This window comes from Gopherus evgoodei, chromosome 9, assembly GCF_007399415.2.
Source record: "Gopherus evgoodei ecotype Sinaloan lineage chromosome 9, rGopEvg1_v1.p, whole genome shotgun sequence".
Classification (NCBI taxonomy): Eukaryota; Metazoa; Chordata; order Testudines; family Testudinidae; genus Gopherus; species Gopherus evgoodei.
This window is the reverse complement of record NC_044330.1, coordinates 79458988-79469069: the sequence shown is the minus strand read 5'-3', so window position 1 is coordinate 79469069 and position 10082 is coordinate 79458988. Positions and strand designations below refer to the sequence as shown.

The 10082-nt window shown below is 49.0% G+C and overlaps 1 protein-coding gene across 2 annotated transcripts in view; it reads left to right on the top strand.

Moving 5' to 3' along the window:
* Window positions 1-2555: 2555 nt before the first annotated feature.
* ZNF711 (zinc finger protein 711) overlaps window positions 2556-10082 on the top strand; it is a 39973-nt gene continuing 32446 nt past the window's right edge. For both annotated transcript variants that reach the window (XM_030576611.1, XM_030576609.1), the window contains exon 1: window positions 2556-5073. The gene's annotated coding sequence lies outside the window, so the exon portion shown is untranslated. The remainder of the gene's footprint in view (window positions 5074-10082) is intronic.

The following is a 10082-nucleotide window of genomic DNA, read 5'->3' as shown; positions in this document are numbered from 1 at the left end:
ATTTGTTAGTCTTTGAGGTGACACAAGGACTCGTCCTTGTTTTTGCTGATACAGACTAACAGGACTACCACTCTGAAACCTGTCAGTATATACTTGGGGTTGGCAAATGCCTGTTAAATGGCTTTATTACCCCTTGAATGTCTCTTTAACAGTTTCAATGTTGTGCTAATAGGTCTGGCAGGCTGGAGGTTTTTTCACTTTTAACTACTAGATTCCCTCCCAAGGAAGACTCACCAGGCTAGAGCAGCCATCTGTGGGAGCCTGCAGGAAGGGTCAGAACAGGGATAGGAAAACAAGAGGGTGGACACTAAGACCCAGTGGTGCCCCAAATTTTCAGGTGCCCTACGCAGCTGCCTATGCCTAAGGACGGCCCTGCCGACTCCTCTTACAAATAAGAGAAAAACAGACACTTTTCAGAGCTATCAACATTATTCTTGGATGTGTACAAACAAGGCAAGGAAATTTGGTTTTGGTATATATGTTGTATTTGGAAAAAATAATTGAAAAAGTAAGGCGATTTGGCAGTCCTCACCACATAGATTTAGGTCAAGCAACAGAAACACAAATTGTCATGACCCTAAAAAGTCAGATCCTAACGTCTGGGTGAGTTTCACATCTGTTTGCCCCTTTTTTCCCTCATTCCTCTAAACCAGTGGCTTTCAACCTATGGTCTGTGGACCCTGGGGGTCCACAGATTAAGATTCAAAAGGGGTCCACACCTCCATTTGAAATTTTTTAGGGGTCTGAAAATGAAAAAAAGTTGAAAATCACAGCTCTAAACAGTAGAGTGATCTGCCCATTAGCCTGCAAGCAGCCAATTGCTATTCCTTAAATTCATGAACTCTCAACATGCCTCCTACCAATGAGCTATTATTGGCCTTCAGATCCATCTACCTGTTGGTAACAGTTGAGACAGACAGGCTTTTTCAGCCCCATCACTCAGTTGAGAAAGAGACTGACTATGTGGGAGGAGGAGACACTGGGTAATCCTGCCAAAGGAAGGGTGAAAAGGAACAAATCCTGAGGGGTTATTGCACATGATGATCCACAAGGTTGGGAAAGAAAAAGGGCTAGGAGTAACAATGATGGAAGGTATCTGGGACACAGTAGTGAGACTAATAACAGGGTGAATGTAGTTTTCCACAGAATTAAGTTTTCCTCATCAGACTTCATCTCTTGTCCAATATCCTTAGGCAGATCAACAACTGCAGGACATCAGTCCTGTGTGTAAGTACTACTCCAGAAGCATTTAAATACTCAAGGATCATCAAGAGAGATATTAATATGGAGAAACTGCATGAAATACTGTGACTGTCCCTTTTAATACTGAATAATAGTTGTGGAAAGATTCCATCCACTGAGAATCTCACTCTTGGTCTTTGCCTCTTAGTTTGAAACCACATGAAATACTATAATTCATAGGCCTTCTGCACCCCAAGTAGCAGGGTGAAGAGCAATCTAGGACCTCTAATGGCTTTTATATGCCACATCCCTGCCAACCATAAATACTGCACACCACACATTACTGTCAGTTCCTTCTTGACTAAGTTGGTCAAAAAGCTTCCTGAAGGTAAGTAGTTCTCATTGGTTATTGTTCCTGTTCATCCATAGATTTCAATGAAACAAGCAAGCTGTCCTTTTATCTCTGTATCCAGCCTCCAACTAGACCTTGGTTGCTGAGGTGTTTACCTTGGGCACTTTGTCACATTTCCCATGGCACTCTGGCTTGTTTTTTCTTGGGGTGCTTCAGAAACTATTTTTGGTATTTTGACGCCTTTCCGTGCTTTTTCCTGTGCCTCTTGCAAATTTTTGCATGGCATTTTCCTCTGTTTGCTGTCTGACTCTGCAAACGATTAATGTTGTCTTATGTTGTGTCACACTGTTGGCAGTAGCCTTGTTGCTGCTGTTCATTGCAGCTTTATGCTCATTTTGCTTTTGAGGCATCCTTTGAGCTACTTCTTTTCCAGAAGTGAGAATACTGCACAGATGGGATTATTTTAGAAAGACATAATTAATCATTTTGTAATTGTGCTCCTCTGAAAATATCCTCTTGCAGGACTCTCACTCACCTGCCCAAATATCTTCAGAATTTGGAGATTTACCTATTTTTCAGGTGTTTTCTTTTAAACCTCATTTGCTGATCACTTTGAATTCACTTTCCTTCTGGGATCTTTGTCTTCAGCCTAGCTGACTGGAACATTTGTAAGGCAGGGTATGTGATGGTCAGTAGCTCTACCCCACCACTGCTACCCTCAAGGGTCAAAACAACTTCAGAACTAGAAGAGTTCTCCTAGATCTGCACTAAGAAGCTAAGATCCAGAGTGAGAATCTGGCCAGATTCTCATCTTCAGAAAAGGAAAACTACATAGTAAGTAATGTTCCCATTTATTCTGTAACTATTTTTTAAATTGTAAATTGAATTAAATGGTAGTTTAGTAAAAGATTAAAGAGATATTAAAAACTTACATTTGTTCCAAAATATGTTTTTATAAAGATAAGCTTTCACAAACCTTAAAACCATTACAAATGTTTCCATGATTAAAGACAAAAACCACCTCTTCCCTCCCCTCCCCAATTAAAACAGTTCATTAATAATTCCTTCCTGGGTTGAAAATAAACATTGTACCACAGGGCTGGTTTATACACAGTTTGCGTACTGATTTTAACTAAATTGGCTTAAGAAACTGATTTAGTTAAGTAGGTGTAGCCCTTTTGCCTTAAATAAAATTAAGCTAAATCATCATATGGCATTTTTAAACGATCACTGTTTTTGAGATAAAGGTACCTCTGACTCTTTTGTTCCCTCTATCTACCACCTTTTTCAGGGCAGAGTCCCTCGATTCTCTCCTTCTACGCTGGGGATTTAGGGTGCAACTTCCTCCCACACTTCAGTGTGATCTAACAGACTCAGTCACTGCATCTGACTTAGTTCAGCATCTGTAGTCCTGTTCTGTCAGTGACAATGACAGGGCTAACCAGTGACCAGACAGCCTTTATTAACCAAGTATTATTTACTCAGAATAAAAGCATTTCTTTAAAATTATATAGAACTTACATGCAGGTCTTAGCTTACCAGGCAGTCATCGCATCTTCCATGGAGATACTGGTAGATCCTGTGGAAAGGACCTTTGTGCCTGGTCAGTTTCATGTCAGTTCTTGAGTGAGTGTAAGCTCCCTTCCTATGTCAGGCTGATCACTTTTATACAATTTTCAGTTCTTTGGGCTTCAGATTTCTTCAGTCAGGTTAAATAAATATATGCAATTTCCTCCAGGAGTAAGACTCCTTCAGACTTGCTGCCTGCTTAGGGATTTACACTGATAATCCCTCCATCCCCTGCTCTCAGTGATTTTAGTTTCTTCTGGAAACACCTGTAGGTCCCTCATGGACCTAGAATACAAGCACTAGCCTATAATGACACATATAACATTTTTAAAATTGATACAATAACCATTGAATATTCCATATTGCAATACAATCTGTTGTATAAACCAAGTTAAAAGTGTCTACACAAAGGGGATTGTTCCAATTAAGTGAATTGGTTTCTAAACCACTTTAGTTAAATCAGTGCAAAAAACTGTGTATAGACTAATCCTAAAGACTTCTCTACACTGGACAGTTTTGCCAGTATAGTTATACAGTTATAAGTGGCTGGTTTTTTTTTATTTTGTTTAAGCCCGTTCTTAAATGACATTAATGAAAAGAGGAACTCCTATATTGGAATGTGTACATGAACTATGGCTACAGTTTGCCCTATGAGTTAATGTTGATTCCCAGCATGCATACACATACTTGCACTAGCTTGATGAGAGCTAAATGTGAATAAAAATAGCAGCATCACCGATAGGGTTCAGGTGTGTGTGAAATGGGGCACCTACCCTGTGCCAGTGCTGCCTGGGCTACAGAGGCTACACTACTATTTATACCCATGTTAGATTTCATTGAGTTAGTGCAAATATGTGTACATGAGCTGGATGCAAAGCAGAACTTTCACTGCTGTTACTGGGAGAATATGGCACTTTCTATAATTAAAATATTAATTATTTGTTCAGTGCCTTATTGTCTAATTCAGTATCACTGGGTGAGAAAATATGTTCCGCTTTAGGCCTTTCACTAATTTTGCCCTTTGTTTCTCTTCCTTCCATATTTTCCTTTCTCATTAAGTTTACCTTTGTTTTTTTATGTTTCTCTCTTTGCACCAATTACATGTGTGCTTCACTTCTATCACCTTTTTTGTTCCATTTGCTAAAATGATCAGCACAAGGCTACTTAGTGTTGACAAGGAAGTGCCATTACTGGGCGTTAGAGATGACACTATGGTAAAATTACTAAGGATCAGGGAAATTCACACAGACTTTCAGCCACTATTTCACGTTGTCTACATTGCCAAGCACACATCAGTGAAGTCACACATGGACTCCCCTTTGTAAGCGTATCAATGCAAACGACAGAGATTTGAAAACCTGAGTTACCCAACAAAAGCTGAGGTGCCACAGCAAGTGCATGCAGCCTTCAAGCCATAAAAACGCAACTTTGATACCCCTGGGTGTGTATGACTGTAGCTTTAATGCGATATCCCGGGGGCGGGAGGGAGCACAGGTCCACACTGTGCACCTACGATCACAAGCCTGCTCTGCATTTGGCCCTTTCGCTCTCGCCCCTCTTCTGGCTGCTCCCATTTATCCTCTCTCCGCTTAACCCATCCCCCCTGCGCCCCAACTAGCCTTTCTCCCCCTCGGCTTCCAGCGCCCGGCTTTGTTCTCGCGGAACATTTGAGAGCAAAGAAAGGGCAGCGACTTCAGCTGCGGTTCCTGCGCATGCTCACATCACCGGGGCACGCTCCGGGTCCCAGTGACGTGCGTCAACAGCGGCAGGGCTAGTCGCGAAGCCGGTGGGGGGAGGGGGTGAACGCCGCGCGCGCGCTCGCGCCCCGTTTCCCAGCCCAGCGCCTGTGATTGGTGCAGGCCCCGGACCTGGCGGCCCCGAATGCAAGGCCCCGGCGGCGGCGGAGTCCTGCGGCCCGACCGACCCTCAGCCGGATCCGACCCCGCGGCACGGCGCAGGGACCCGCAAAGGTGAGCGGAGGTGCTGGAGCTGGGCCGGCGGGGGCTGGGAACAATGGAGGCGGCTAGGCCTCGGCGCAGGCCGCGCCCGGGGCCTGCGCGCTTCGCTACCGCCGCCGGGCTTGACCGCCGCCTCCCCGCTCTAGGCGTGTGGGCGCCGCCCGCCGGCGGCTGTTCCTCAGCTGGGCCGGCGCAGGGCCCGGATCCCGCGGCCGAGCGGCCTCTCGGGCGGCCATAAAATGGCGGCGAACAAGATGGCGGCGGCAGGGCGGGATAGGCTTCGCTCGCGCGCGCCCCGGGCTGGGCTCTGGCTCCCCATCCTCCCCGCACCCTGGGCTGGGGGCCGAGTGGCGATGGCTCCGGTCCCGCAGCTGCCTGGGCTCTGAGTCTCGCGGTGCCACAGGGGAAGAGTAGGCCTGGCGGCCCGGGAGCGTGGGGCTCTGCCCGTCCCCCTGCGGCGCAAGGGGGAGTGTGTCTGGAGGTGCGGTGCCTGCCGAGCTGCAGCCCTGACTCATCACGAGCTCCTTTGTCTTCCCGGCTCTGCGCTCGCTCGCTCCCCTCCCCCACAGGCACACGGCAGGGGGCGCTGGCGCCCTGGTACGGCGCCGCGGATAGTGCGTCGCGCGCCTGCACGCACGGAGCGGCGGTTCCAGTCCCCGTTCTGAATTTCTGCTGTTTGCGCCCAGTGTGCCGGGCTCCAGGGGCGAGAGCTGAGCACAGGTCCCCTCTGCGCCGTCCATCTCTTATTGCGGCAGTGTGTGCGCCAGCCCTCTGCGCGCGCACTCCCGTCTGTGGCTCCAGTGCACTCGCAGTTCGTCTCCTGTGCTGCCGCTGTTCAGCGCGCGCACTGCTGTCTGGGATGCACTTGGATGCACCATCACGCAGCCTTGCCAGTGCGCTGACCACACACTGCTGACTTGTCTTCGTGGTGTTCATGAGCAGGCCCTGCCAGGTTCTCGCACACTCCTCTGGCTTTCTGGTGCCTAGGCATATGCCTTGCCAGTGTTTACCATGCACACTCCTTGCTGTTATTTTCACGTGTGCTCTTATATGTCCTGGTACTCTCCCATTCAATCTCATCAGTAGTTGTGGATTGTCTCATGAACATGCCTGTCTTCTTTTATGCATATGCATACAGCCTACTGTGGTCTGTCATGGTCTGAAGTCCTACTATTTCTTTAGTTGTCATATGTGTTTAAAATATTCAGGAACTATGTGTAGACCTAGGTGGGCAATTTTTTTATTTGGATGGGTAATATATATTTTTTTTTATTTTGTTATGGTAAATGAAGGTGAGGGAAATAGATTTCATACCTAACTGGTAAATTTTCATGACTATTTTGCAGGCTGATATTGTATACAAGACTGTGTTCCAATATACATACTAATTTTTATACTGCACTTTACGTTGCTGGGTAGGGTTTATGTTAAGCTATGCATTGTTTGGGGGAGGGATAGCTGAGCATTGGCCTGTTAAACCCAGCATTGTGAGTTCAATCTGTGAGGGGGCCATTTAGGGATCTGGGGCAAAAATCTGTTCGGGGATTGGTCCTGCTTTGAGCAAAGGGTTGGACTAGATGACCTCCTGAGGTCCCTTCTAACCCTGATATTCTGTAATTCTGTCTTCTAGTTTAAACTTTCTCTTGCAGACTTTTTGTCTAGACATGTTAGTTCTTATTACAATGACATTTTTCTTAATATGTTGCCATGTTGTAGATGTCTGCGATACACACAAGGAAAATAGAAAATGAGTTTAAGAACCACTCCTCTAATGCATTCCAAACTTTTGTATTGGTGGTCCCTTTCACACAGCAAGCCTATCACTGCGACCCCCCCCCCATATTACAATTAAAAAAACAGTTTTATATTTAATACTATTATAAATGCTGGAGGCAAAGTGGGGTTGGAGAGTAGAGGCTGACAGCTTGCAACCCCCCACGTAATAACCTTGCAGCCCCCTGAGGGGTCACGACTAAAGCTTCAGTTCTGAAATGGAAGTCATGGAAGTCACGGTTCCATGACCTCTGTAACTTTTACAGCTGCAGTGGCTGGTGTGGCTGATCCCAGAGCAGCTAGCCCAGTGCCAGCTGCTCGGGCACCCCACGGTCAGCCGTACTGGATGCAGCTGAGGCTGTCCCGGGGGCAGCCACAACAGCCACTCCTTGGGCAGCTGGCCCCGGGGAGCACCCAAGCAGCTGTCCCAGAGCCAGCTGCTGCTTCTGAGGCTGGCCTGGGGGAAGAACCGGAGTGGTGGTCCCGGGGCAGCTGGCCCTGGGGAGCACCAAAGCAGCTGTCCCCAGGGCTTCAGAGCAGGGGTGGCAGGGGGCAGTCAGCCCATGGCCAGTGCAGGGGATAGCTGTCTGCCCCCGGACCCTCACAGCAGTGGTGTCCTGGTGTTGCAGGCACAGAGGGTGCTGGAGGCAAGCAACAGTGGTTCGTGCCCGGAGTGCTTAGTGCCAATAAACACATCAGGGTGGAGAAGCAAGCAAAGTTTATTTGAGATCTCAAAGCAGTGCTGGGAGGCTTAGCATGCCTCAGATCCAGCACCCCTACACAAGCAGCTTTTCCCTTTTTATAAGTTTTTTTTTCTCTTTCTTCTTTCTTCTCCCCCCCTCATTCCTCCCCCTGTAGCAGTTACGTAAGCGCAGGTGCATTAAGTAATCTTGGCTGCGGTAGCTCGTTAGTAAGTTTTCCTTCTGCAAGTTATCTTGTCCTTCTGCTAAAGGTGCACAGGCCTTATTATTTCTGCTTTAGACCAGTTAGAACTGTTGCAACTGATAACGGCTGTTACACCTGGCCTTTTAGGTCGATTAAAGTTCAAAGATGGAGGGACTCTTGTCTGCTGAGGCCTAAAACCAGGAAGGCTCCATACCCTTGTGGCCTTCCACCCTCCCAAGTCACTAGGCATAACCCTAAGTAACACCAACACTGGGGCCCCCCAGAATGACAGCATCCAAGGCCTCAGGAGCTGCTAAGTTTTTAGTCATGTGTATGTATGTGTATATGTGTGTGTGTGTGTGTGTGTGTGTGTGTGTGTGTGTGTGTGTATATATATCTATATAGTAAAAGTCATAGACAGATCACAGGCTGTGAATTTTTGTTTATTGCCTGTGTCCTGGAGCCTAGCCTTTAGCACACAGCTGAGCTGGGCTGCAGTGAAGTGCTACGGCAGTTCAGCTGCACCTTTTTAACATTTTTGGTATAGACCAGGGGTAGGCAACCTATGGCATGTGTGCCGAAGGCAGCACGCAAGCTGATTTTCAGTGGCACTCACACTGCCTGGGTCCTGGCCACGATCCAGGGGGCTCTGCATTTTAAATGAAGCTTCTTAAATATTTTTAAAACCTTATTTACTTTATTTACTTTACATACAACAATACATCTCTACCCCAATATAACGCGACCCGATATAACACGAATTTGGATATAACACAGTAAAGCAGCGCTCCAGGGGAGAGGGCGTGCGCGCACGTACTCTGGTGGATCAAAGCAAGTTTGATATAACCTGGTAAGATTTCTTTGGCTCCCGAGGACAGCATTATATCGGGGTAGAAGTGTAGTTTATTTACATATAGAAAGAGACCTTCTAAAAACGTTATTACTGGCACACAAAACCTTAAATTAGAGTGAATAAAATGAAGATTTGGTACACCACTTCTGAAAGGTTGCCGACCCCTGGTATAGACAAGGGGGGGGTCTCAAACATGCAGACCGCATTATTTTCTGCAGCCCGTGAGCTCCTCACAGCCCCTCCACGCTCCCCTAGTGTTTATCTAGAGCGGCTCTGGCCTGATGCGCACCTGAGGCAGGGCAGGCTCCCTGCCTGCCTGCATTGCCCCTGCGCCGCTCTGGGAAGCAGAAAGAACGTGGGGGAAGAGAGGCGCAGGGGCGTGTGTTGCTGTTGCTTCAGGCATCGCCCCCAGCAGTTCCCATTGGCCACAGTTCCCCGTTCCTGGCCAATGGGAGATGCTGGGGGTGGTGCCTGAAGCAACAGCAACAGATGCCCCTGTGCCTCTCTTCCCCCAAGTTCTTTCTGCTTCCTGGAGCAGCACAGAGGCAGGGCGGATGGGCAGGCAGGCAGGAAGCCTGCCCCAAGCCCTTTCTGCAGTCGAACCCCCTGTTCTAAGCCCTTGGTTGCACCCTGCACCCCAACCCCCTGCCACAGCCCTCCTCCACCCCAACCCACTGCCCTGAGCCCCCTGCTGTATCCTGCACCCTGACCCCCTGCCCTGAGCCCCCTGCTGCACCCTGCACTTCAACCCACTGCTCTGATCCCCTGCTGCACCCTCCTGCACCCCAACTCCCTTCGCTGAGCTGCCTGTCACATCCTGCACCTGACCCCCTGTCCTGAGCCCCCTGCTGCACCCCGCACCCCTCCTGCACCCCAACCCACTGTCGTGAGCCCCCTGCTGCACCCCGATCCCCTGCCCTGACCCCCTATCACACCCCTCTTGCACCCCACACCCTAACCCACTTCTCTGAGCCCCTTGCTGCACTACTTTTGCACCCCAATCCCCTGCTCTGATCCCCTGCCACAGCCCTCACCCCTCCTGCACCCCACACCCAACTCCCTGTCCTGAGCTCCCTGCCACACCTCCATCCACTGCCCTGACCCCCTGCCGCATCCCTCACTCCTCCTGCATCCCACACCCCAACTCCCTACCCTGAACCCCACCACACCCCATACCCTTCCTTCACCCCCTGGGAGCAGGGGGGGGTGGAGTTGGAGTGGAGATTTTGGGGAAGGGGTTGGAATAGGGGCAGGGAAGGGGTGGGAAGAGGTGGGGAAGGGCCTCATGGAAGGGGTGGGGGCGGGGCCGAGGGTGGCGGGGGGGGAGGTGTCATTAATGCGGCCCTTGGGCCAGTGTAGTCTTCATGTGGCCCTCGTGGTCTTTTGAGTTTGAGACCCCTGGTATAGACAGTCTGCTTTGGAAATTGCTCGTTTCAACAGCTGATGGCCAGCCTCCAATGTAGTTTTGCCAATGAAAGCCCCAAGAGAAGATAAGGAAAACTAGTTTGCA